Source organism: Aotus nancymaae, unplaced genomic scaffold, assembly GCF_030222135.1.
Source record: "Aotus nancymaae isolate 86718 unplaced genomic scaffold, 86718_ANA_hifiasm-v0.15.2.pri h1tg000044l, whole genome shotgun sequence".
NCBI lineage: Eukaryota > Metazoa > Chordata > Mammalia > Primates > Aotidae > Aotus > Aotus nancymaae.
Genome location: NW_026988458.1, coordinates 1,451,543 through 1,475,599, shown reverse-complemented (window position 1 = coordinate 1,475,599; position 24,057 = coordinate 1,451,543). Strand labels below are relative to the sequence as shown.

At 57.2% G+C, this 24,057-nt stretch overlaps 1 protein-coding gene and 1 pseudogene across 6 annotated transcripts in view; both read left to right on the top strand.

Moving 5' to 3' along the window:
* The window catches only part of MCF2L (MCF.2 cell line derived transforming sequence like), a 255,816-nt gene that overhangs the window by 77,589 nt on the left and 154,170 nt on the right, over positions 1 to 24,057 (top strand). The gene's annotated exons all lie outside the window — the stretch shown is intronic.
* LOC135268849 (uncharacterized) lies at positions 11,359 to 12,166 on the top strand (annotated as a pseudogene).

Sequence of the window (24,057 nt, the reverse complement as noted above, 5' to 3'; positions counted from 1 at the left end):
GAGGGATCTTTACTCTTCTGTTTTCTTTTTCCTAAAACAAACAAACAAACAAAAAACCCCATCCAGTTACGTGGCTGCTAATTTTTACCATCATAATGGAGCTCGGGGCCTGCGCTCAGGTCAGCTTGGTTCCGCCTGGCAGAGGCGTCAGGCTCAGCGGTGCCATCACTGTGTCGGGCCTGTGGCGGCTCCACTAGCCCGTCGTCTCTGTTCCACCTTGGAATGCGTCCTGATGCTTTCCGCAATCTCTTCGCATCCTTACGAGCGCTCCAGCTTCTGCCCCATTTTGCAGATGTGGAAATCGAGTTTCCTGTCTTGTAGCTGCAAGGCTAGTCAGTGGCAGAGCTGGCTTTCCGCCAGACCATAAAGTCACCATTTTGCCGTTGTCCCGGCATGCAGCTGTTCAACTCCTTAGACTCTCCTGAGTGCCCCTGTGTGCTGGCAGCCCCTCACCAGTGACCAGCAATGTAATGAACCATGCCTACGTAAAGAAGCTTCCACAGAAACCCGAAGGACTAGGCTCGGGAAGCTGCCAAAGGCTGAGTGCGTGGAGGCTCCTGGAGGGTGGCGCCCTGGGCGGGCTTGGAGGTGTCACGCCGTCCCCCGTGCCTCGCCCTGTGCCTCTCTTCATCTGTATCCTTTGTGATGTCCTTCATATTAAACCACAAAATGTAACCAAGTGCTTCCCCAAGTTCTGTGAGCTGCTCCAGCAAATTAACCCAGCCCAAGGAGGGGGTCATGGGAACCCTGATGCACAGCCGGCTGGGCAGAAGCACAGGTCACAACTGGGGCCGGTGATTGGCGGGGGAAGCGGGAGCCATCTTGAGGGTCTGAGCCCTCACCCTGCAGGCCTGACGCTGTTTCCAGGTAGATGGCGTTGGAACTGAACTGGGTCGCCCACCCGGCAACTCCTGCAGAATTGATTGGTTGCCTGTGGTGGGGAGAGACCCCACATGCTTCTTGGTGTCCGGGGGCCATGGACATCTGTGCTGACTGTTGCAGGGTCACAGCAGCAGAGGAAAACAGCTTGTTTCCCTCAGTCCTGAAGCCTCCAAGTTGCCCCAAGCTTGTGAGAAGCTCACCTGAAGCAAAATTGTGTTGATCAATTTTGGAGAAAGGGAAAAGTGGGAAGTAAAATTGCCTAGCTCGCTGATACTCCTGCCCAGCAAAACCTGAACATCGGCGTCCCCATGGCATCTGCCTGCCATGGCGTGAGGCCCTCCTCTCTCGTGGCCATGTGACACACGGCTGGGAATGGCCCGTGGCAGTGTTTGTGTTACCGGGTTGGGAAGCCCTTGGGGTGTGCGAGGCTGGTGCGTCCCTGAAACAGCAGGAGAGGGACTGAGACCAGGGTCTGGGTCTGCTGGGGCTCGGTGACACAGTGCGGCAGGCTGGTGCTTAAACAACGCTGTTCATCTTCGCACAGTCCTGGAGCCTGGGCGTCCAAGGTCAAGGTGTCACAGGGCTGATTCCTCCTGGGGCCTCTCTCCTTGGCGTGTAGATGTAGTTTCTCCGTGCGTCCTCACATGGTCGCCCCTGCGTGCGTGTCTGTGTCCTCATCTTCTCTTCTTATAAGGACACCAGTCCTGTCGGGCTAGGGCCCACCCTAGGGACCTCATTTTAATTTAGTGAACTGTGTGAAGCTCCTGTCTCCAAAGGCAGTCACACTCTGAGGTGCTGGGGGTCAGGATGTCAACGTACGAGTCAGCCCGTGGCAGGCAGACATGTGTGGGCTACGGTCTCTGGGTGGTGGGCGGTGTGGGCGACGGGGTTCTGGGTGCGTGGTGGAGGCCAAGCTGACGGAGCTGGACGTGGGCAGTAAAGGAAGAGTGGGGTGCCGCCCTCCCTGAGCGAAAGCTGTGTGCCGCCTTCTGTCCTTAAGCTCTGCCTGCAGGGGCCTTTGGCCTGTGTGATGGGCTGAGGGACACAGCAGCACGGAGGGGCTTTGGGAGATGAGGGGCTACCCGGGATCACCACACAGGCACAGCTGTCCAGCACCCCCAGTTGCAGGTCTTGGAGGAAAAACTCGGGGGGGGCGTGCCCGGGGGCAGGGGGCAGGGGGCACGGGGCACGCGTCTCTGTTTGGAACAGAAATGTGACATGGAATTGAGGACTCTCGGTGGAGTAGGTTGGGCACCCTGGCACAAAGCCGCCTGCTCCTTAGCCCACCCGCGGTTTCCGACGGACGCCTCAGCTCCCCTCTCCCACCTCCGCCTTCCGCCTCAGTGACCGGGGTCTCCTCAAGGAACCGTGATTTCTTTGTCCATGTTTTAAATGTCTTGAGACCCTTTAGGAAGAAAACCATGCGACTGAGTGAGGTAGATGCTTGTGCGGGCTGCTGACATTTTGGACCGTGAAATTTCGGCTTCTAATTAGATAGGCGTGATATAAAGTACAGAAACATTTTTAAAAACGATTTGTTTACATGGGCTGTGGTGTTAGAGATCCTGTGAGCCGGGATTCAGGCGCGGGCTTTAGGATTCTGAGCGGACAGAGGCTTGTGAGGAAATAGAGACTCTGAGGAAATAGAGACTCTGAGGAAATAGAGACTCTGAGGAAATGGAGACTCTGAGGAAATAGAGACTCTGAGGAAATAGAGACTCTGAGGAAATAGAGACTCTGAGGAAATGGAGACTCTGAGGAAATGGAGACTCTGAGGAAATAGAGATTCTGAGGAAATAGAGACTGAGGAAATAGAGACTCTGAGGAAATAGAGATTCTGAGGAAATAGAGACTCTGAGGAAATAGAGACTCTGAGCGGACAGAGGCTTGTGAGGAAATAGAGACTCTGAGGAAATAGAGACTCTGAGGAAATAGAGACTCTGAGGAAATAGAGACTCTGAGGAAATAGAGACTCTGAGGAAATAGAGACTCTGAGGAAATAGAGACTCTGACGAAATAGAGACTCTGAGGAAATAGAGACTCTGAGGAAATAGAGACTCTGAGGAAATAGAGACTCTGAGGAAATAGAGACTCTGACGAAATAGAGATTCTGAGGAAATAGAGACTCCGAGGAAATAGAGACTCTGAGGAAATAGAGACTCTGAGGAAATAGAGACTCTGACGAAATAGAGATTCTGAGGAAATAGAGATTCTGAGGAAATAGAGACTCTGATGAAATAGAGACTCTGAGGAAATAGAGACTCTGAGTAAATAGAGACTCTGAGGAAATAGAGACTCTGAGGAAATAGAGACTCTGAGGAAATAGAGACTCTGAGGAAATAGAGATTCTGAGGAAATAGAGACTCTGAGGAAATAGAGACTGAGGAAATAGAGACTCTGATGAAATAGAGACTCTGAGTAAATAGAGACTCTGAGGAAATAGAGACTCTGAGGAAATAGAGATTCTGACGAAATAGAGACTCTGAGGAAATAGAGACTCTGAGGAAATAGAGACTCTGAGGAAATAGAGACTGAGGAAATAGAGATTCTGACGAAATAGAGACTCTGAGGAAATAGAGATTCTGAGGAAATAGAGACTCTGAGGAAACAGAGACTCTGAGGAAATAGAGACTCTGAGGAAATAGAGACTCTGATGAAATAGAGACTCTGAGGAAATAGAGACTCTGAGGAAATAGAGACTGAGGAAATAGAGACTCTGAGGAAATAGAGACTCTGAGGAAATAGAGACTGAGGAAATAGAGACTCTGAGGAAATAGAGACTCTGAGGAAATAGAGACTCTGAGGAAATAGAGACTGAGGAAATAGAGACTCTGAGGAAATAGAGATTCTGAGGAAATAGAGATTCTGAGGTAATAGAGACTCTGAGGAAATAGAGACTCTGAGGAAATAGAGACTCTGAGGAAATAGAGACTGACGAAATAGAGACTCTGACGAAATAGAGACTCTGAGGAAATAGAGACTGAGGAAATAGAGACTCTGAGGAAATAGAGACTCTGAGGAAATAGAGATTCTGAGGAAATAGAGATTCTGAGGAAATAGAGACTCTGAGGAAATAGAGACTCTGAGGAAATAGAGACTCTGACGAAATAGAGACTCTGAGGAAATAGAGACTCTGAGGAAATAGAGACTCTGAGGAAATAGAGACTCTGAGGAAATAGAGAGGAAATAGAGACTCTGAGGAAATAGAGACTCTGAGGAAATAGAGACTCTGACGAAATAGAGACTCTGACGAAATAGAGACTCTGACGAAATAGAGACTCTGAGGAAATAGAGACTGAGGAAATAGAGACTCTGAGGAAATAGAGACTCTGAGGAAATAGAGATTCTGAGGAAATAGAGACTCTGAGGAAATAGAGACTCTGACAGGAGAGAGGCTTGTGAGGAAACAGAGCGGCCTTTGGGCAGCCTTGGCTTCCCGTGTTGCGGATCTTCTGTGATCGGACGCCGCAGGCTCAGTGCGTCTCAGGAGCTCCTCAGGATGCAGCGCTCGGGCCTCCCAGCCGGGGGAGTCCAATGCCCTCCACGCAAAAACGGCACGAGTTCGGCCCCACCTGTGGAACCAGGGTCAGGCTGACGAGCTCCCGCGGCTTTCAGCTCCAGCCCCCTCTAGGACACTGGGGGGCTTGCCCCGGGTTTGCTTGGAGAGTCCTTAAGGGAGGCTGGTAGCTCCAAGGGCCAGGCGCTGAGTGACCCCAGGCCAGGTCTCAGGAGTGAGCGACACAGGGCAGCACCTGAGAAGGGGACACCTGCGAGGGGCGTTCTGAGTTTCGGGGGGACTCGTGTGGGCCACTGTCGCCTCCTGAGTCACTGGCCCCTTTTCGAGCTGCACCTGTGCCTTGGGATGGTGGTCACCTTCCAGTGTCTTCCCAATCTCCCTCCTCACAGCCACTCGTGACTCTTCCACCGTCCCCTCTGATCTCAGTCCCCACTGTTTCATTAGCTCCCATCCTGGCACTTCCTCACCTGGCGCCTCATCTCCTGGCACTTCCTTACCAGTGTTTCGTCACCTGCCACTCTGTGTCACCCGCTGGCTGCCTCCTGCCTGCCTTAGTCTTAGTTTGGAGTTCCCTGCTTTTGGCATTCACTCCCTAAGGGTAAGGCCACCTCCTATACTGATGTGAACTTCCTCTCAGAACCAGGGGCACCGGGTCTGCAAAGGCCCCCGGTGTGGCCGACCTCCAAGTCTGTGCAGCCCCTGGCGTGGCCGACCTCTGAGTCCACAAAGCTCCTGGCGTGGCCGACCTCCGAGTCCACAAAGCCCCTGGCGTGGCCGACCTCCGAGTCCACAAAGCCCCTGGCGTGGCCGACCTCCGAGTCCACAAAACCCCTGGCGTGGCCGACCTCCGAGTCCACAAAGCCCCTGGCGTGGCCGACCTCCGAGTCCACAAAGCCCCTGGCGTGGCCGACCTCCGAATCCACAAAGCCCCTGGCGTGGCCGACCTCTGAGTCCACAAAACCTCTGGCGTGGCCAACCTCCAAGTCCTCAAAGCCCCTGGCGTGGCCAACCTCTGAGTCCACAAAGCCCCTGGCGTGGCCGACCTCACTGGATGAGTTTGCCTGGCTCTTTGCTCCCCTGGCCTGCTGCTGTTCTGCTGCTTTTTGTAAGCCCGGCCTTGGGCGTGGAAGGCTCCCAGCTTTTAGGGTTCCACTCGTTTTGCAGACGTTCCAGGGAGCACGTTTGCTGATCATCAATAGCAGCTGAGTACCGGAGGCTGCACTCCAGAGTTAGACCTTTAGGGACCTGTAAGTATGCGAGGAGCTGGCTCGGGAGACCTGCTTTCGTTGTAACAAAGAACAAGGCAGAAGCGTCACCACAAGACAAGTTCTCCAAGCTTCGGCTGCTCGTGAAAGGCGTGCTATGTCCGATGAGCACATTTTCACTAGTAGAGGTTAATTTTCACGGCCCCTCAGGGTCTATTGATTCATAATTGAGCCAGATGCAGTTTCTGGAGCCGAGTTAGCTCTGCAGCCTGGTTGTGGAAAGCTCGGCTGCGTTTCAAGCCCTCTGCCACCCGCGTGCCGGCGGCACCTCCGCATAGCCCCTTCATTCACCGGAACACTCGTCTCCGCGTGAGCTCGCGTGGCTGTCCGTGGAGTCGGAAGGTTACCGTTGGAAGTGGCATTTTCACACTTCCACCTTTCAGATTAACTCAGAGTGCATCTGCTCACCTTCATTTTATAACTCTGGGTGTGGAGAAATAAGCACCCGTTATGCCTTTCAGAATGTTTCCAAGCTGACGGCCCTCGTCTGATACACATATGAAAATCAAGTTGCGTACACTGGAATTCTAGCGAAGTGCTGCAGTCAGAACGTCTAATGTTCTGTGGTCATATTTGGGTAGGTTGTGGGATGAGGCTTTTCACCCTGTGAGGTTGGCAGGGCCCACTGTGAAGGGTTGCATTGACTATTAGGTTAAAATCGCGGCTGCTGGACCCGTGACCCATGGGGTCAAACCCCAGCTCTACTGTTCATGTCTATGCTGTGCCTCAGTTTCCTCATCTGTAAAATGGACTCAGGAGAGCACCTACCTGCTGGGGTTGATGTGATGATCAAATGAGTTAAATCTGAGGCAGGAAGCTGTGGGTAACTGTTTGCTGTCAGGGTCATGTGTGCACATTCTTAGCACCGGCCAGTGCTGGCCACGAGCTCCCGTGCTCAGCAAAGGGCCACGTGAACACTGTATGTTCACGTGGCCCTCTGAACATACAGTGAGGTGTGTGACCACACTGATGATCCTGGTAATGAGGTGTGTGGGGATTTTCCACGTGAATGAGAAGGAAAAGGAAGGTTCTGAGAGGAATGAGAGGAAGGTCTGTGGTTGACCTCCTTATGGCCACGTGGTGATAGAGGTGACATTCGTGGTCGCCATTCTCCGAGACGCCCTTGGTTGCAGAGAGCTTGAGTCCTGGCTTCAGCACGCAGCACCTCCAGGGGCCCCCTGCAGTAGTGAGCTCCTGCCCTCCCTCCCTCCCTCCCTCCCTCCCTCCACCCCAGGAGCCTTTGTGCAGTGTAAATCCCAGGAGATGCACAGCCCTGAGGGGAACCCGAACCTTTGGGAGGAGGTGCTCAAGAAAGTTGTGAGTTTGAAAATACGAAAGAGCTGATTGTTGCTTCTAAATTATGGGACAACATGGCGTCTGCATCTAAACTGGGCTCTCAGCAAATGTTCTGGTTTTTGTTTATTTTTTTGCTTTACTCCTTTATTAAAAATGTTAAAGAAATGAGACAAATCCCCAAAGCATGAAAACCAATTTGTCAGCGTTACAATCCTATCACATAACTGTGCTACTTAATTCACTAAAGGAAATAACTAGCATTAAGTTTCATTAATGACATTTTTGGCAGGAGATTAGGGATGGTGAGCGAACGCCCCAAACAGGACTCGGTTTTTGTAAGAATGCCTTATCTTTTCAAATGGAACTTGTCACAGACAGTGACGAGAAGCATTCCAGCTGAAACACTGCCCAGGGGACCGCACGCGGTGCTGAGCCCGGCCTTCAGGTGGCTCATGGGGCGGCGAGGCTGGAGCTGCGGGCAGCTCGTGACGCTCACGCGGGGTGCCACGCTGGGTCACCTGCACCTCTGAAGCCGGGCTGCGCGGCCTTCCCAGCCATTCACCAAGGGTTCCTCCACCAGACCAGATCCCCTGACCTTCCCTGGCGGGTCCGGTTGGGGCTGAGGGAGAGGAGGGCTGCTCGGCGTGTGGCCTCTCAGATGCCTCAGCGGGGAAGACGACTGGGCTGCAAGAAGGAGTCACACCACGCCAGACCGGACCACAGGCCTCCTGTGCAGCAGGAACCCGGCTGCAAGGACCTGGCTGGGCAGGGTGGCCGGCACAGAGAGGTTGGGGTCACCCAGCTGACAGCGAGGGGCTTCCCAGAGCTGCTGTCTCTGCTTGCAGCCAAGTCATCCATCTTCAGAAGCACGCTCTGTCCTTCCCCACACCCCACGCTTTACAGAGAGAGGAAACGAGACACCTTCATCTATGCCGCACCCCAGGCGCGCACAGCGGCTCCCACCCTCTCAGTCCAGGAGCGCTGAATTTAAATCACCCTCATTTGAGACCTGCCCTAAACAACTCCCTTCGTGTTAATGTAAGACTCTTTTACTGCCAAAAATTATACCACTTATTGATATGGATTTCTTTCTTTCTTTCTTTCTTTCTTTTTGAGACAGACTCTTACTGGTCACCCAGGCTGGAGTGCAGCGGCACGATCTCCGCTCACAGCAAACTCCGCCTCCCGGGTTCAAGCGAGTCTCCTGCCTCAGCCTCCTGAGTAGTTGGGATTACAGGCGCCCACCATCACGGCCAGCTAATTTTTGTATTTTTAGTAGAAACGGGGTTTCACCAGGTTGGTCAGGTTGGTCTCAAACTCCTGACCTCAGGTGATCCTCCCACCTTGGCCTCCCAAGTGCTGGGATTACAGGCGTGAGCCACCGCGCCCGGCCGATATGGATTTCTCAACAGTAGCTTGGGGCCACATTGTATAAAATAGACTCCCAGGATTCACCAAAGTCAGCCCACTTCTCAGGGGTCCAGCCATTCTTGCGCCTCCCTGAGGCCAGCCAGCAGGGTGACAGGAGGAACTTAGATCTCACGTGGGTTTTTTCATGGAGGGGCTACCACGGAGCTTAGGGAGGAAGCAGCCTCCTCCAGCCAGGAGAGGACGGCAGGGTTTTCACGACGGTCACTAAACCCAAAGCTTGTACATGCCACATACAAGAAGAAATTAGCAGATCGTGAGTGAGGTTCACATCTCAGAATTGAGTTTTGAAAAATGGTTTTCATTAGTAACATCTTTAAAACACATTTAGATGTTTAGGACATCGAATGATGAGCGTGTGCGTGTGCACGTCTGATCTGCTCAGCTCCAAGTGGCCCTGGCATTCCACTCCTGTGACTTTCCTCCGCACCTTACCAGGCACGCAGGATGGAAAGGCAGAGAGGTTTGGTGCTGACCCCAGAGGCAACCCTGGTGGCTCCTGAGGTCACCGCTCACTGCTTCCACGAATACAAAGCCTGTTCTGCGTCTGTCCTGGTGGATGGAACCAGCGTTTAAGGCTTGATTTCCTGGTCATTCAAAGAGCCCCTTGGAGGATCAGCTGAGGTCGGGACTTCAAGACCAGCCTGGGCAACATGGTGAAACCCCGTCTCTTCTAAAAATACAAATATTAGCCAGGTGTGGTGGTGGCTGCCTGTAATCCCAGCTACTTGGGAAGCTGAGGCAGGAAAATCACTTGAATTTGGGAGGTAGAGGTTGCAGTGAGCTGAGGTCACACCACTGCACTCCAGCCTGGGGGACAGAGCAAGACTCTGTCTCCAAAAAACAAACAAACAAAAACAGAGAGGCCGGAGTTCTGGAAACACCACATGAAATGTGCTGTTTTCCCACTTTCTTATGAGTTGGGTTAGGGCTGATCTGTCCTAGGCCCACGCACAAGCCCCCAACAAAACGGAGTCATGGTTTCTGCTCCTGGGTGGCTGAGACTTCGAGGCCCTCGCCCTGTTTTCCTCTGTAGCTGTTTTGGGGGATGCAGCGCAGAGAACAAGCTCCCTGTGCTTCAGGGGCGGTGGCCTTGGGACCCCCTGGTTGCCTCTGGCAGGTGGGTGTGGAAGGCAGGAGGGGGTTAGTGTGTGGAGCTCTGTCTTTGCTGGTGGAAGCTGGCTCTCAACACCTGCAGCCCTGAGGCGCAAACCCAGCATAGAACAGTTTGAACGGAATCACTATGTTTGTGGAGGCTAATGGGACACCGAGGCACTGCCTCTCAGGGTGTGGAAGCAGCCGTTCCCTCGATGTCCCTGATGCCAGTGGAAGGGCGCAGTAGGTGGGGACCACCAGCCATTCTGTGAGCGCCTGTGCAGGGCTGCGGGAAGGGTGCGCACTCAGTAAATGACGTTGAATAAATGCATTCTTTCCTGCAAACCAGATGCATGCTCTAATCACTTCAGCTCACAGAAGGGCACATGTGGTGCTCAGACAGCATGTGGGCTTTCACAAGCAGGCCTGAGCACCAGCCCTGCCACCTTCTCTCCCTGTGGCCTGGAGCATATAATAATAATAAGAGTTAAAATGGCACTAGGCCATTTGCACAGCCTCGCACATCAGCTGTGAGGCCTGGAACCCTGGTATGTCCAGCATGGTGCCCGGCAGCTCTGAGTGCCCGAGGGTAGCACGTCACCTCGGGGGCTGTTGGGAGCCCCAGATGCTGTCACCTCTCTCCCCTCGTTCGGAAGCAGCCGTGGCGCCCAGGGTGGGAGCTGCTGGCTTGGGCCGGGCTCAGCATCTCTTGGGGAAAAGTGTCTCCGGCCGCGCAAAGCCGTCCCATCACTTCCTCCCTGGAGCTCAGCAGCAGACGGGGCCACAGGCGTGGAACTTCCCACTTTGTTTCTGGAGAGCCAGAGCACGTCCCTCCCTTCCTCTCGGTTTGTAGTTGTTTGTTTGAATTTGAGACTTCCTGAGGGCTGGAAGGTGTTTTTGGCTTGCTCTGTAAGGCAAGGAGGTCCGTCCCATGCAGGCCCCCCGCCCCGTCTGAGGAAGGAAACGCCCAGAACTTGCACACAGAGGGGCAGGCGCCACAGCGGGTTTCTCCAGCACCGCGCATTGTCTGCCTGCTCTTCCAGGCGTGCAGGGCGGTGGTCGCTCAGGCCAGGCACTGGGAGGCCAGGCCTGGGGCAAGGAGAGCTGGGGACTCCAGGAGGCCGGGCGCTCCAAGGAGGCGGCTCAACCCTCTTGGGTTCTTTCTCGTGACGTGGTGAAGCCCAGAGTCACCAGGGCCCCAGTCGCCTGTTTCTCGTGACCATGCAGCACCCACCCGGCTTTTAACCATCCCCGCAGCGACCCGAAGGCTGCGGCTCCAGCATCGGGGTTACCTGTGCCCCTGCGTGAAGAACCGGAGCTGCCTCTGCTTTGTAGCAGCCTTCAAGACGGGGCACTCGATGGCCGAGAAGGGAGCATCCCGGAGGACCCTGCGCCGGCTGTGGCCCCTGCCCCGGAGGCGCAGGGGGGCCGTGGGGCACTCGAGGCCAGGTGAGATGGACGGGGGCCGCGGGGCTCGGGGGCAGGCTCGGGTGTCCCCTCTGCAGGCGGGCGCCTCCCTGGGGTACTTCTCTCCCCACTTGACCGGCAAAACCTGTGCTGCTTGGAGACTTTTTAATAATGTGGAGATGTGACATCTTTCTTAAAAAAGAAAGGAAGAAAAAACAAAGGCGGAGATGGCTGCGGGGCGTCCCACTCCGGGTCTGTGGGTCCAGCTTTCTTTGTTCATCGCCGGGTCGGCCTGTCCTGCGGTTCTGCAGCCTGGGCTTAGGGATTTCTGCTCTGATCAGAAAGATGAGCGGATTCAGAGTGAGGGAGACGGCTGAGGCGCGTGTGAATGAGGCTCCCCCGGCTCTCACCGTCTGTTGGCAGCTGGGTGTCCTCTGGGCCACAGGAGACATGTTTCGGGTGGGATAAGGGTGCAGAGCTGTCGCAGGTGCACCCCGGGCTGGGTGGACCAGCAGTGCAGTCTCGGGCACCGCACACAGAGCATCTCACGCCGCCCAGGCCCCTCCCGGCCACTCAGGAACAGCACGTGTGCTCAGCTCAGCCCTGGGCACAGCCTCAGCTCTCACAGACACTGCTTTCAGTAACTTCAGAGGAGAAGGGCCTTCTGCTGGCTTGAGCTGGAGAGAGGAGCTCGTTGCTGATTTCCTCTCCCTCCTGCCCTTTCCCCCGTCCGGGGACCAAGAACCTGGTGGGCTGTGGACCGTGGGGCAGAAGTTGGCCGGAGCCAGCCCCCGCCTCTGCTTTCATCTGGCTCCTCACGGCGCTGGGGGCTTGGGAGCGTTTCTTTCAGGGATGGATGGGCGGCGGCCGGGCACTGGCAGGTGAGCGTCAGGGAGAGGAAAGGGAGGCAGCGGACAAATGCAGGCAACGCCAGGCTGCCCTGGGATGGCGGTCACGGCCGGGACGGGCGAGGTGGGCAGGAGGGCCGCTCAGGCTGCACCCTCCTTTCTCCCCGCCTTGGGCACGGCAGAGCCTATAATGCTGAGGAGGACCGTGTCACTCGCTGCTGGTGGCTCAGCATGAGCCGTGTGGGTACGAGTGCCCCGGGGCTAAAAGAGCAGAACCCAGCCTCCCCCCCAGTCCACTGACATCCCCCAGCACAGTGCACGGGAGGCACCAGGGGCCAGGCGTGAATCCCGCACACGCCAGGGTGACCAGCGCTCCGTTCACGCCCCACCACCTTTCCAAAGCTGAAGTCGCCAGGCCCTGGACATGAGCACGGGGGCGGGGGGACTTGAAGATTGGGGACCCCGGGACATTCCCTTCCTGTGCAGTGGGGACCCCACGACGTCCCCTTCCTATGCATGAGGACCCCGAGACATCCCCTCACAGTACGTAGGGACAGAGATGTCCCCACACCGTGTGGGCACCACCCTGTTCCTTGTGGAGCCGGAGAACACAGGAGCCATGCTGATCTTGTCCCCGTGGCTCTCACAGCAACAGCCACCCCTCTGAGTGGCAGCGCTGAGACGCTAAACTACCACTGTCATCCGCTGCCAGTTCTGCGGTGCTCTGGTCACCTGTGAGGACATTGTCCATGAGGTCAACACTCACTGAGCCCCGTCCTGCCCTTGGCTGGAACGTGCAGGTGTGGAAGTGTCCCCTTCCTGTAAGGAAATGTGCACGGAACCCTGGCCCCATGGCATGGGAGTGGAGCGGCCCCCGCAGTACAGGTCACCTGGGCGTAGTGAGGGCAGATTCTGGATCCCTGGACCTGGGGCCCTGAGATCCCATGACTCCCAGCTCCGAGGCACGGGCTGGGGGATGTGTGGCCAGGTGTGGGGCCTCCTCCTCTAGGCTGGGCCATGCGGGTGCGGCTCAGACCCCAGGTCCTCTCGCCTCTCTCCGCCTGGGCCGCCAGCGTGACCCGCCAGACGTGTGCGCCCCCTCCCGGCCCTGGCTGTCTCCCTCGGCAGGAGCTTGGCACCCCTCGGGTTTTCCTCCCAGGATGTGAGTCCGATTGGAAGGTGGAGGAGCCACGGGTGCCCCTTCCTGTTTCCAGGCCTGGACCGGGCAGGCCCCTGTGGAGGGAGAGATGCCCGGCTCGCACTGGACCTGGGGAGCTGGGCCCGGAGTGCAGCGGTGGAGACCTCATCTGAGGGGTTGGCAGTGGGGGCTCCAGCAGAGAACATGGGGCTGACGAGGGGGGCCGAGGGATGACAGTTCGGGCACTCTGGAAAGAGGTCTAGGGGCCTAGTGGGCTCCGAGGAGGGCAATGAAGTCTCAGGTGTGCCTGGTAACAGGGGCTGTGCCCACCTTGGGAAGGGGGTTTCCAGGCTGGGTCCAAAGGCACAGGGTGTGGAGGCGTAGGAAGAGCAGGTGGCGGAGGCTTCTTCCCAGACGTCGGCCATGCAGTGGAGAGGAGTGGGCGCTGGGCTGAGGGTGGCCGTGTTCCCTGGGGCCTGGAGCCTGCAGGTTGCAGGAAGCCACAGAGCTGTGGGAGTGCGGAGACCCAGGGGCGGGGCGAGCGCCGGCTCCGTGGCGGGGGGTCTCCCAAAGGCTCTGCCCCTCTGTCCATGAGGTGGGAGGTACAGCCGACGGGGCGTCTGGGGCGCCTCCTGTGGAGGAGAGTGTGTGCCCGGAAGGCTGCCGAGCCAATGTGAATCTGGTGGGGGGGTGGGCATCACGGGTGTGCCGAGAGGGCTGTCCTTGCGTGCTGTGGGAGGGGAGGTGCATGGTGGGGAGCTGGGCGGGGGCCGTGCCTCGGACCCTCAGGACAGGGGGAGCTGTCCCAGCAGTGGCCGAGCCGGTGCTGCATAAGGGGCTTGGTGTGATGTCCGTGTTGGTGTCTGTGGTTGGAAGGGACATCTGGGCTGGAGTTGACTCCGGGTTAGAGCTGTGACAAAGGACAGGATGAGCAGGGAAACTGTAGTGAACAGAGTGAGGATGGAATCTTGAGGGGCTCTGCGGTGTGGAGGGGGTGTCGGCAGAAGAACCCAGGAGGTGGGGTGGGGCTGGGGGAAGGTTCGTCCCTGAATCCAAGGTGGCAACTGTTAGGAGGTGTTGGTTCGGGCGGGAATGTTGGGGAAAGCGTTTCCTGATAACTCTGGGAGTGGACATTGGTGAGGGCAGCCAGGCTGGTTCAGCGCAGGCCGGAGGGGAGGTCCAGGTGCAGCCTGGGGGCTGTGGCAGGGATGCAGCACTCAGCACTGGCTCCGGGCTTGTTGGAGGTGAGGGTAGTGGGCCCTGACACCAGTCTAGGGTTTGTGGAGGTGAGGGGGTAATGGGCCCCTCACGTGGTCTAGGGTTTTTGTGGAGGTGAGGGGGTAACGGGCCCCTCATGTGGTCTAGGGTTTGTGGCGGTGAGGGGGTAACGGGCCCCTCACGTGGTCTAGGGTTTGTGGAGGTGAGGGGGTAGCGGGCCCCTCACACGGGTCTAGGGTTTTTGTGGAGGTGAGGGGGTAATGGGCCCCTCACGTGGTCTAGGGTTTGTGGAGGTGAGGGGGTAGCGGGCCCCTCACACGGGTCTAGGGTTTTTGTGGAGGTGAGGGGGTAATGGGCCCCTCACGTGGTCTAGGGTTTGTGGAGGTGAGGGGGTAGCAGGCCCCTCACACGGGTCTAGGGTTTTTGTGGAGGTGAGGGGGTAGCAGGCCCCTCACACGGGTCTAGGGTTTGTGGAGGTGAGGGGGTAGCGGGCCCCTCACACGGGTCTAGGGTTTTTGTGGAGGTGAGGGGGTAGCGGGCCCCTCACGTGGTCTAGGGTTTGTGGAGGTGAGGGGGTAACGGGCCCCTCACACGGGTCTAGAGTTTGTGGAGGTGAGGGGGTAGCAGGCCCCTCACACGGGTCTAGGGTTTTTGTGGAGGTGAGGGGGTAGCGGGCCCCTCACACGGGTCTAGGGTTTTTGTGGAGGTGAGGGGGTAGCGGGCCCCTCACGTGGTCTAGGGTTTGTGGAGGTGAGGGGGTAACGGGCCCCTCACACGGGTCTAGAGTTTGTGGAGGTGAGGGGGTAGCAGGCCCCTCACACGGGTCTAGGGTTTTTGTGGAGGTGAGGGGGTAGCGGGCCCCTCACACGGGTCTAGGGTTTGTGGAGGTGAGGGGGTAGCGGGCCCCTCACACGGGTCTAGGGTTTTTGTGGAGGTGAGGGGGTAGCGGGCCCCTCACATGGGTCTAGGGTTTGTGGAGGTGAGGGGGTAACGGGCCCCTCACATGGGTCTAGGGTTTTTGTGGAGGTGAGGGGGTAGCGGGCCCCTCACATGGGTCTAGGGTTTGTGGAGGTGAGGGGGTAGCGGGCCCCTCACATGGGTCTAGGGTTTTTGTGGAGGTGAGGGGGTAATGGGCCCCTCACGTGGTCTAGGGTTTTTGTGGAGGTGAGGGGGTAACGGGCCCCTCACACGGGTCTAGAGTTTGTGGAGGTGAGGGGGTAACGGGCCCCTCACATGGGTCTAGGGTTTGTGGAGGTGAGGGGGTAGCGGGCCCCTCACACGGGTCTAGGGTTTTTGTGGAGGTGAGGGGGTAGCGGGCCCCTCACACGGGTCTAGGGTTTTTGTGGAGGTGAGGGGGTAGTGGGCCCCTCACATGGGTCTAGAGTTTGTTGAGGTGAGGGGGTAGCGGGCCCCTCACGTGGTCTAGGGTTTTTGTGGAGGTGAGGGGGTAACGGGCCCCTCACATGGGTCTAGGGTTTGTGGAGGTGAGGGGGTAACGGGCCCCTCACATGGGTCTAGGGTTTGTGGAGGTGAGGGGGTAGCGGGCCCCTCACATGGGTCTAGAGTTTGTTGAGGTGAGGGGGTAGCGGGCCCCTCACACGGGTCTAGAGTTTGTTGAGGTGAGGGGGTAGCGGGCCCCTCACGTGGTCTAGGGTTTTTGTGGAGGTGAGGGGGTAACGGGCCCCTCACATGGGTCTAGGGTTTGTGGAGGTGAGGGGGTAACGGGCCCCTCACATGGGTCTAGGGTTTGTGGAGGTGAGGGGGTAGCGGGCCCCTCACATGGGTCTAGAGTTTGTTGAGGTGAGGGGGTAGCGGGCCCCTCACACGGGTCTAGAGTTTGTTGAGGTGAGGGGGTAGCGGGCCCCTCACGTGGTCTAGGGTTTTTGTGGAGGTGAGGGGGTAACGGGCCCCTCACATGGGTCTAGGGTTTGTGGAGGTGAGGGGGTAGCGGGCCCCTCACACGGGTCTAGGGTTTTTGTGGAGGTGAGGGGGTAGCAGGCCCCTCCGTAAATCCCGCGCCCGACATCTGAGCCCGACACGCTGCAGGTTCCCATCTCCAGAGCCCACGGTGCTGGGCACGGCAGAGCCTTAGGCAGAGACGGAGCCGGGAGGGGCGTCGGGCCGTGTGGCCTCTTTACAGCTCCGTCGCCTGCCTTATGTCCCCGGCTCTGCCCTCGGCAATCAGGATGTCAGGCGAGTGATGGACACTTGAGTGCTGGTGAGCGCTGCGGCCCCGGGCAGGAGTGACGTCTGCAGCCTCCTGGGCCTTCCTTCCCGCCTGGCTCCCTCCTCGCCCACCCGTCCACCCGCGCGTCTGGGTCAGGCTGGCTTCCGCATCTCTGGACGGGCCTCTCCCTGTGGGTCGGTGGTTGTCCTTGGGTTGAGCATCAAAACGCGCCCCTTGGGGTGAGGAGGCCGGTGGGCTTCCCCTGCTCATGGGGGAGACGGTGCTGGGAAAAAGTGTAGCTTCAGGAGGGTGACTTTCTGATAACCAGGAGGGGGTGTTATCCTTTTACTGAGTGAAAGTTAGGGACAATGCTGCGACTGTCCGCCTCCCCCGGTCCTGCATGGCATGGTGACAGAGACACCCCCTTACCTTCAGAGACAGCCGCACCCACACCGGCTGCCAGGTCTCCCAGGGTCCACCTGTGCTGCTCTGCCCTGGGGTATTTGGATTATTTTTAGAATTTTAGAATTTAGCAATACTCTCTCTCTTTTTGTTGTTGTTTTTTGAGATGGAATCTCCCTGTGTTGCCCAGGCTGGAGTGCAGTAGCGCCATCTCGGCTCACAGCAACGTCCGCCTCCTGGGTGCAAGTGATTCTCCTGCCTCAGGCTCCTGAGTAATTAGAATTAACAGATACCCCCCACCATACCTGGCTATTTTTTTTTTTTTTTTGTATTTTTAATAGAGATGGAGTTTCGCCATGTTGGCCAGGCTAGTCTCAAACCCCTGACCTCATGTGATCCACCCACCTTGGCCTCCCAAAGTGCTGGGATTATAGGTGTGAGCCACTGTGCCCAGCCTAGAAATTGTCTTCATAAAACGTGTTTAAGATTGGCACAGAAAGTTTTAAACAATCAAGATTTGCCAAAAGAAGCAGATAAATAGTTTGAGGCATCTGGAGTGAGTGATCTCGGCCAAACTCCCCTCATGCTTCCTGGCAGCATGTGCAAAAAGGAGAAGGTTTCGGCTACAATCACGCACAAAGAAAAGCTGTTCTGCTGGGAGGAACCAATCCTGGGCCATGGCTCTCTCAAGGGAAAGCTGGGCGGGGGGTCCCAGTGTCTCTGCGCAGCTCATCCTCCTTCAGAGACCCCCTGCTTCTGTCCATCAAATTGCCAGTTGTGTCAGCATTTGGGGATGTGATCGGATGGAGGAAGGCTGGCAAACAGACTCGCCCCCCGCTGGACTCTGACTCAGCCTCCCCAGGCAGTGGAGGGCCTGCTGCATTTCATCTTACGCCTCCTGTTTACAGCAAGGGAGGCCACGCCCCTGGAGGGGTCCCTCGTGCCTGCGCCGAGGCGAGAATAGCTCAGGCTTGTTCATTTTCCCCCGTCCCTCTAGGCCAGTGCGTCGTCACCTGGACCTCGTGTAAACATGCAGGGTGGAGCGGGAACGGGCCTCTGGGAGGGTAATTACCTGGCGTACTCTGTCCCAGGTAGTGGGTGAAACGAAAGTAAAAAGCCAGCTGGTCCCTCATGCAGATTTTAGGGGACAAAGTTCGGCGTAGAGAGGTCCTGTTTCCAGGAGAGGGGTGCGGGAAGCCCAGGGCAGCTCAAGTCCTCCCCGGCCACTGATCCTCGCCATGGAGGACAGAGGAACTGTCCGGATTTCTGTGGCAGAAATGAAAAGCTACTACCTGTATTCCGAATGGTGCTCCTGGCTGCTGTCCGTGGCTGAGGGTGAGTCTCCTGGTCCCCTGGAGTCCCTCACAGGCAGTGTGCTCGGAGAGTCGAGGCGGCTTCTGCGTGAGGCGGCGGGGAGGTGCCCCCATAGACACCCCGTGTTCCCTGGGGAACATGCAGTCTGCGTCCCCTGTGGAATTTGCAGTTGCTCAGTGAGTAGGGATGAGAGACAAATGAGCTTTTCACCCTAAAGCTATCATTGGACTCTAAGTTATGTCACAGTTACCAAAAGCAAATAACCTCCCTTTGGCTGGCAGACCTAAGGCTCACACCCTCGTGCAAACAGCTGGGGGCTCAGCCTGAGCCAGGCTGTCCCGCGTCCGGAGAGCTCTGCTGTTCGCAACCACGGCTGCAGGGGCAGGGCAGAGCCAAGGCCGTGACCGAACACTGTACTCTGAGGGTCCATGGGACGCACAGTGCCGTGCCTGAGGGTCAGCCCCTGGCACACAGATGCCCCGTTCACGCACAGAGCCTCCCGCATCAGCCATGCAGGGACCTGTGTGTCCCAGTGACTGGTCCCGTCCGTGGTTGTTGAGCCACCGGGACCATGCATGGGGCTGAGCAGGTCTCCTGTCTCAAAAGGGATTTCCTTCACTCAACCTCGAAATCCAGAAAAGGTCCTGGAATGAGGGAGGGCTTGCTCCTTCACCGGCTGCATGCCATCTGTGCGTCTGCCTGGCACAACCTATGGTGGGATCTGACCCTGGCTGTGAAGACACAGCCTCTGTGAGATGGAGCTGTGGATGGACAGCACGTGGCTCTTTCCTGGAGCCAGAGTGCTGAGTCCTTGTCCTCAGAGCCGGAGCTTTGCTGTTTATAAAATGCAGTTTTTGCTGTTTATAAAACCACTTTGCTGTTTATAAAACCACTCTCATCTGAACTCACCCCTTCTGCAGATGACGCAAGTCGGAGAGTCACTGACAGACATGTCGCTCATCTGCAGGGTTATCAGAGCGTCCCGTGAAGCGGGAGGACACAACAGTGCTTAGTAGACTCAGTGCCGCCTCCCAGTTCACACCTGGGCTTCTCCCAGACCTCCCGCCGCCCCGTTCACACCTGGGCTTCTCCCAGACCTCCCACCTCCCTGCAGTCCCACTGCCAGCCCTCGGAGGACCCACCATGCCGGGGGTTTAAGACAGCAGGGGCACTCCCAGGAGACCACAGTCCTGTCTCTGAGGACACACTCTCCCCTGGGCCCCGTGGTTAGGACAGAACTGAAGGAGCTACCCAGACCTCTCTTGGCACTGGGGACCCCCTGAGGGAGGGAAGCACCACTGGGGAGGGGTCCGTTGGCGGGGCCTGCCTGCCTGTGGGTGGATGCCGGGGCGAGGGTGCCAACCGTACCCACAGGCCTCAGTCCCGCTGCAGGCAGGTCTGTGCTGCGCCCTTACTTCCCGGCCTGCCTCACAGATGTCGTGGGCTCCCCGAACGGCAAAGCGGATGCTGCACCCTACCAGGGCCTTCTAGGGTCCTCTTGGGGACCATGGGGACATCTTGAGGGTGGCAAGAGCCACTCTTGGCCCATACACAGTTCAATTTGACAAGAAAACGAGCTGGCATTCTACCCAGGGCTGGAGGGGAGCCTCAGGTGGGACTGGCTGCTGGCGCCAGAGCCGCAGCATGTGAGTTTGGAGGGCTGCAGCCACCCTGGGCTGCTGCGTTTCCATCTCGGGGGTGCCTTCACCTTCACGCAGATCAAACCGGGGGGACTCACGCGGTGGAGCTGCCTCCCCGACACCGTCCCTTCACCGGCTGCACCGACGCAGTCAGCAGGGCCGCGGGGTCTCTGCGGCTCAGTCCCGTTCAGGTTGGATGTGGTCCCGGAAGGCGTCTCCCTCCACCTGCCCCTTCCGGCGCTTTCCGAAACGCCGTTGTCTGCGCCCACGTGGAGGACAATGAGAGCCTGGAGCACCTGCGGCCCCCGGTGGGGGATGGGGCCTTCGGACGCAGCCCAGGGCTCGCGCTGACCCTCCCGCACGAGGTAGGCACCGGCACCCATTGGGCGTTTTCCTCTTGCTTTTCACGCACTGCCCAGACTCCCCTCCTCGGACAAATTAAAACCAAGTCGGAGCGGCCCAGCAGGGGAAGCGGACTTGGCCTCCTGCAGCCTCACGATTGATCCCTGGAGTTGAGAGGTTTTAGCTGCTCTGCCCCAAATGGTCTGGCGGACCAAGAAGGGGTCAGGTGTGAGGTCTCAGCCACGCTGCATGCGACGTTTTCACATCAGAGGAAGGGAAAGTCCTCTGTGCTGTGACTTGCTGGTCTTTGCGCAGCGGTGGGAGCGTTGGGCTCCCTCGCCCCCGTCCAGCCTCCCGTCCCTGTCTGGGGCCTGGAAGGGGCCGGTGGGGAGGTCATGTGAGTGTGTCTGGAAAGTATGTCTGGTGGGGCATGAACGGTGCCACGAGCACCATGGCTGTGGGCGGACAGTGGCGGAATCGTCCCTCTCGTCACAGCTGACCTGTGAGATGACCAGAACTCACCCCACCCAGCCCACAAGGGGACGGCCCCACCCAAGCAAGAAACACACATTGCCACAGTCCCTTGGAATCCTGCTGTGTATTTTTGTTCTTCAGAGAAGAGGAACAGGAGTGTGTTTAGTAGAAAGTCACGGGGCGAGCTGTGGGTAGAGAAAGCCTCCCTCTGGAGGCGCGCACGCCACTCGCCTTGGGACTGAAACCGGCAGTTTGCTCCGATTCGGAGGGAAGGCGGAGGCGTCTGTGGCAGCGCACGAGTGCCCGCTGTGTGTGCGGTGGCCCGGCCGCCTCTGCCCGGGACGCATGATGCGCTTGTCGTCCTGTCTACTGTGTTGGTTCTTTTTAATTCTACGTGGTGAGCCGAAAAGGTTGCTGAGCAGCTTTGGGCACAGCCGGCCGTGATGAGAACGTATTTGTAAATACGGGAAGGCAAGCGCTTGCCCGGTGTCAGGAGCAGGGCCTCGGAGCTCTGTGTGGCGCGGAGGGCCGTGTCTGTGCTGAGCAGGAGACGCAGCTGCCACGTCCGAGGTCCGTCCTGAGCGCTAGACTGCACGCGAGCTCCGCGATGTCTTCTCTTTACTTTGCCAGTCTCTTAAACCAGCAGACCCCAGTCTTTTTGCCACCAGGGACCAGTTTTGTGGAAGATAATTTTTCTGTGGAGCAGGGGTAGGGATGGTTTTGGGATGAAACTGCTGCTCCTCAGATCGTCAGGCGCTGGAGTCTCACACGGGCTGAGCATCCTAGATCCTTCTCATGCACAGTTCACCACGGGGTCCGCTCCTTGGAGAATCCAGTGCCGCCGCTGATCTGACAGGAGCTGGGCTCAGGCCGTCCTGCTCACTCACCCGCCGCTCACCTCCTGCTGTGTGGCCCGGTTCCTAACAGGCCACAGGCCAGTAGTGGTCTGTGGCCCAGGAGTTGGGGACCCCTGTGTTAAGCCATTCAGACTTGTGGGAACCTTGTTTATCCTGAAAGCGCAGGAAGCACCTCGCCCTTCGTCACTTTCTGATGTTTAAAGACCCCTGGGACTTACAGAATGTGGCGGCTACACCCCTCCAGCCCTGCTGTGGGTGTTGGTTCCAAACCCCGCAGTGTCGGGTAGGTTCAGGGACGGGAGACCACTTTTTCTTCACCTCAGAGAAGTCTGTTTTCTCAAGGACAAAAAGTAAAGAGTGTGCTACGCAAACGCAGCACAAAATACGGTGCCTTGAGAAGTGTGGTGAGGAGCAGTGGCTGGCAGAGGCCCTCACTCGGCTTCCTTCAGAGTCACGTGGAGGGGTCTGCTTTCGCAAGGAGACCTTTGTTTCCACGATTGTCAAGAGGAGTTCTGAGGACTTTCCGTGACTTCTGTGTACCGACACGAATTTTCAGAAAAATAGACTGTTTTCTGTGTGGAGCTGAGAACAAATGAATTAACAAAGACTGCAGAGGCCCGAGGGCTGCTTTTCTTCCTCCCTCCCTTCCCCAGTGACTTGGGAAGTGTGTACCCAGCGTCTGCTCTGTGCCAGGCCAGGCCCAGTGCTGCAGGGAAAGCAAAGAGCCAACACCTGTTCTCTAAACAACAGGCAGGGATGACCCTCAGGGGGAGGGTGGTCGGGAGAACCGGCTTGTTTGTCAGCTTTGAGGAGAGCGCAGCAGGACACCCGCCCTTCCCCCGGAGCCACCACCCTGCAGCCCTGTGACAGTAAACTAGGTCTTTGCTAGCACGTTGTGGTTGCCGCAGAGACGAAAACAAAGCAAGCCTGCTCCCCCGCCTCCGCCACCTGGCTCTGCACCTGGGGCTCTGCACCTGCGACCCGCGGCTGTGTGGGGCCTGCAGGAAGGGATGGGACGGGAGCTTTCCTTCCAGGAAGCAGAGTCTCTGCCGAACCTCAGCGTGGCCACCACACTTCCTCAACGAGGCTCTCTGCGAACTCCGGCCCGCCTGCCTTCTGCTTCTGTTAACTTTGCGCACGTCATGTGGGACCTGATTCGCTGTGTTCTGGGGGGTCTCCCAGGATACATACACCTGTCACACATTCTCTAGTTACTGTTATCATTCTACAAGGAAATAATAGCAGATTTTTAAAGTGTGACTTCATTAGGACATTGGAGATTTGATTAGAAGTTGCTATTTCAAAAATCTATCAGAAGTTTGCAAATGATTTGATTTAAAAAAAGACCCTCAAGATGGCAGCTCGGGATGCAACTGAACTTGCTTTTTTGAATGTATTTGCCGTTTGCGGCCCTGATTTTCATGCCCTGCCGCAGGCAGTGCTCCCTGGCCGGGAAAGGGGGCCATTTGCTCAGAGCCCGGGCCTTCCCTGCCAGCTAGGTTACCAGAAGTCGCAGGGCGGGATTTTGCTGGTTCTGGTCTCAGCCACAGCCCGCTCCACAGGACTCGGCCGACGTGGGATTCAGCCCACGAGAGCGATTTCTTGTTAAAAGCACCCTCTTGCCCTCCCTACTTGAGTACCCCAATCGGAAAATCCGAAATGCTCCAAAATCTTAAATTTTCGAGTGCCAATGTGACGTCACAGGGTGGACAGTCCACACCTGACCACACAATAGGTCACAGTCAAAACGCATTTCATGCACAAAATTATTTAAAAGGTTGTATAAAGTTACCTCAGGCTACATGTATGAGGTGTGTGTGAAACAAATGAATTTCGTGTTTAGACTCGGGTAAATCCCAAGATGTCTCATTATGTTTATGCAAATAGTCCAAACTCTGAAAAAGTCCCAAATCTGAAACACTTCCGGCCTTCAGCGTTTCAGATGTGGGATCCCCAGGCTGTAGGAGACATTGGCCATGTTTAGGGGAGGCCAACGGACGTGGATTTAAGAATACGCCTAAACCGTGGCTCCTGATGTCACGAGGCCGAGTCTGAATTTGCCCGACTTCCCCATCTCGGTGAGGGCGGCGGGCGGGGAAGCCGTGCTCCTGCGGGGAGAGCCACCGCCCACCCAGGGTGCTCCCGCCGTTCCTGCTGCCCCCGCCGTGCGTCTGTGGCGGCCACTCCTCAACCTCAGTGGCTGCACCTCTGTTCCTTGAGAGTGGATTTGGGAAATAAGCGTGGCCTGTAGGAAGTTGAGTTTGAAGCAGTGAGCTGGGCCCACTGAATAATGACGTGGAAGTTTCTCACCGGGCCTCGTTTTTGTGAAACGGATACAGAATATTCTAGTTGGGGAAGGGGAAACTTGGCACTTACAGAACTTACCCTCCCCCTAACGTTTCATAGGCAGTGATCTGTACTGCATCAGGGCTCCCATACTGTGAGTCGATAGAACATCTGAAACACCGGAACGTTCACCTCAGTTCCTGCTTTAAAAGCACTGACTTTCAAATTATATTTGAGCTGGGAACAAAAGAAAAGAAAACATTTCCCTGACCCCACGCCGCGCCAGGCTGACCTTCCCCAGACCCGAGCCTGGCGTCGGCTCCCCGAGCAGTCCTGGTTTCCACCCCGGCAGCCCCATTTGGATACTCCCCCTTTCTGTAAGCCACCAGACTCACGGAGTCTCCAAGGCTGGCCCAGCTCTCCTCATCATCTCAGGGTGCCCTGCATCGCGAAAGCAGGTGACATTTAAAATAAAATGTAG